The 3,776-nt window shown below is 33.2% G+C and overlaps 1 long non-coding RNA gene across 1 annotated transcript; it reads right to left on the reverse strand.

The window, feature by feature from the left end:
* LOC110687052 lies at window positions 1–439 on the reverse strand. The gene is made up of 2 exons (XR_002504385.1): window positions 355–439; window positions 1–251 (listed from the first exon to the last, which is right to left on the reverse strand). It is a non-coding gene; the product is annotated as an uncharacterized LOC110687052 (long non-coding RNA).
* Between the last annotated feature and the right edge of the window lie 3,337 nt (window positions 440–3,776).

Consider the following 3,776-nt stretch of genomic DNA (forward strand, 5'->3'; position numbering starts at 1 on the left):
TAAAATTGGGAATGACGGCATTATATTAACAACCTGTCCAATAATTTACATCTCAATATCATAGACATTATACTCATCATCCCAACACCAATTAACCAAAATCATTCATGTCAAGCCTATAATCCAAAACAAGAGTCCAACATGCGCTAAGTGTAAATCTAAAGTTCAATATTACATATAAAATACTCTGCCCAAATATCTCGAATCTCATTTATCTCCTCCTCGGTGTACGGTGTAGTTCTTGAAAAATCCTATCAACACAACACATATACAAGAGGAAAGTTTTAATTCAAGATTGTAGCTAACATCAAATTGTATTTATCAAACAAAAATGAAATATTTGACAACTCATACCTGAATAAGATCCTCACTGCTTTGGTGATGTTCAAGTATTTCGTACATATAACGCATGACGTAGTAGCCACACTCACATCCACCCAATTGTTGAGGACACTACATGAAATATATTTATACGTTGAATTAAATTTCTATACTTAAATTATTAAGAAACTAAAAGTTAGGGTAAGAAATTAAGGTAACCTGTCCCAAATTCCATGTCAATTTACTTCCCCTAGATTGTCCACTTAATGCCTTGAAACTTTGAAAAACACTACACATTTGATACAAATAACATATATAATATCCTTACACATATAATAACAAACTAGACTTACTTTGTCATTGCAAACTTAATTGCTAAATTTTGCTTCTGCCTCAAAGAATCAAAGATGATGACTTCACGCTTAGCCATGCATAAGACCAAAAGAACCCAATGATTCCTACATTATAAATTAGACACACATTTGTAAAAGAGTAAAATAATATCAACAATTTGCAAAGTTTAAATAAATACAAGTTCAAAGTTTATACTTTTCATGGTATGGGCATAAGATGAACTGCTTAGATTTTTGTTTTTCCATCACATATGTCATTTATAGTAGGATACGATCTGCATCACTATGCAAATAGGTTTCTGAAATCATTTCCGGACACATGAATCCAATGGAAGCCACATCCACCGTATCGAGTAAGTCACTCAAGGCCCTACATATATATCATGTAATAACATTATAAATGGTAATAAATAAGTATATATGGGAAGAGTGAAATTTGAATATCTTACACCATAAAAACTTGCAAAACTGAAATATTAAGCCAAGCTCCCATGAGAAGTTGATTGACATCTTCACGTCTGATAATGATGTCCTTACTATTTTCATAACTAAAGGTCCAAGCATCAACCTTTACCTTAATAGTTTTACCTTTGGGTAATGAAGATAACAAACTATTCAAAGACCCACACTTCTGAGACAAGTTTTCCAAAGCATAATCTATAAGAAAAACTTTTTTTGGATTGGTGTTGGACTCTTTTGTTTCGTGACCACTTTCAACTACTTTCAGTTTGTCTTGCATGTTTTCTTTGGCCGCTTTGTTGTTATTATCGTTCTTATTTGATATGAATTCCTAATCAATAGTAAAGCAAATCTATTCAACAATTTGCTATATTTTGTATGGCAAACTATAAGTAAATTGTTACAAAAATAATTTACCTTGTCATGCATGAGTGAAACCAAGTCTTTTGGCCATTGGGTAAATGTACCGTGAGAATGCTTAAGTTTCTGGATGACTGAAGAAGGAACTGGAACCGAGAATTCTTTGAACTCGTCAAAAAAATCATCAACACTTACCCTCACGTGATCTGGAAGGAGGTTACTATGATGATCAAGGATTAACTCCGGATGATATGTACCTTCAGCGACAATGACTTTCTTAGAGTCATTTTTCAACAATGATAGCAGACATGGAACCGGTTCCTTACAAAGATAGAAAAAAATCATTATTAACAAAAAAGAAAACTGAGTTACAAAGTTAAAAGTATGTAACAGTCATAAATCATTACAAAAAAAAGATAAAAAATATAAAATAACAAAGTTTTGGATACCTGTATGTTTGCTAATGGATCATCACCCACTGATTGGCAACTACTAGGATTTTGTTGAGTCGTCCGGCCTATGTTATTCATTTCCATCAATTCAGTTGGAATTTGAATACCAATCTGTTTAGCAAATAACATAAAATTCTCTTGAACCATGGAATCCATTTTAGAATCCATCTCCTGCATAGTCTCCTCTCGTACCCTCCGGGCTACTCTTGCCTCTAATTCTTCCAGCTCAGCATCTCCGAATTCCCTACCACGTCGGTCACTACGCCTCTCTCCGGATCCCTATACAGTTTTAATGCTAATTCCACTGCCAAATGCTATTGCCCGACCATTACGATCTTTTTTCCCAAGGGCACGAGATAAGATATCATCATGCCTATTAGGAAAAAATTTTCCATCAGCTTGTTGCTTTCTCCAATTATCCTACACAAAGAATTCAAGTTAGAAAACTTTGGTTGCAATACATAAACTTAACAAAATATATTAAAAATTGAAATAAAGTCTTATTATATACTTACAATGGATTCTTTCACCTCTCTTATTTTCTCATCCGACAAATAAGGATTTCCCTTATCATCTTCTATTGATCTTGCTAGAAGCCAAGCATATGTCCTATCAGGCAAACTAGACACAACCGAAGAACAAGATGAAGTACTGAAGATGCTGTGGGAATATACCCTTTTCTACGCCATACAATATTCATTTCACCATATGATTTGGCTCCTAAATGGTGAGGGTATTCATTGAAAGACTGGCTTTGTCTTGTCTTTTCACTGATTTCCTATTTTCACGAGCATAAATGACGATTAGTACATAAGAATCCGTTAACAAAGTATTAATAGCCTGCATGATCATTGATATTAATACACACAAACCTTAAAATCATTTGTACTATGCTCCTCCACAAATGTTTTCCACATATCTTCAGATATAAAATCGTAGAGTACATACGACATTCTTTTCTCCTTCGGCATATTCCTGGTACATGAGATCCAACCACTGACAAATTTTGTTTTAAAATCTCTCCAAGTTTTATCACAAGTGCGTAGGACCTTTTTTTTCTTGTCTTCATCTTCTTCGATTTGAAACTCTCTCTACAAAAACAAAATTAAAAAAATAAAAATAAGTTAATAAAGAATTTCATCATATTCAAATAAATTATTTTCATCATATTCAAATAATGTCAAAATGATCATATAATAGTTTTACATTTAACATTTAATAGTGAATATTACCTTAACATCTTCCCACAAAGTGTCTTTTATTCCTTGTGGAACTTGATTCCAATCTTTATACAATATAGACACCTTTGCACGGCGTATTTCACCAAGATGAGTTTTGTATGCTTTTGCCCACTTTCCAATGGGTCGACACAATTCATCCCATTCAAGCACTCTAGGAACCCCAAGCATTGATTTCAGGCCCTTTGGAGGACCTCTTGGCTTCTTTTTCTTCTTCTGAGTGATGGTTGTTTGTTGCTCTGATTGTGATTGATTGTGTGGCTCAACTTCCTTACCTTGCGAAGATATGGAATAATTATGCATATCCTCATCCTCCATTATTACTTACCTGAAAAGAAAAAAAAAACACATAAATAAATTAAGACATCGATTTGTGTCATTTTTAAATTATAAACTTGTACACATAACAATAATAAGCAATTTATGCAATTAGTAACACATATTAGAAAAAAAAATCACAGAATTCATACCTACTTCATTCTTCTCTTTTGCGACATAAAATCCTTCATTATGATCTTTTCGTTTCAACGTTGTGTCAAAATCATCGACTATTGGAGGGGTGCTCCAAACGGATGGTAGTGACTAATTAAATT

Source organism: Chenopodium quinoa, unplaced genomic scaffold (genome assembly GCF_001683475.1).
Source record: "Chenopodium quinoa cultivar QQ74 unplaced genomic scaffold, ASM168347v1, whole genome shotgun sequence".
Taxonomy (NCBI): Eukaryota; Viridiplantae; Streptophyta; class Magnoliopsida; order Caryophyllales; family Amaranthaceae; genus Chenopodium; species Chenopodium quinoa.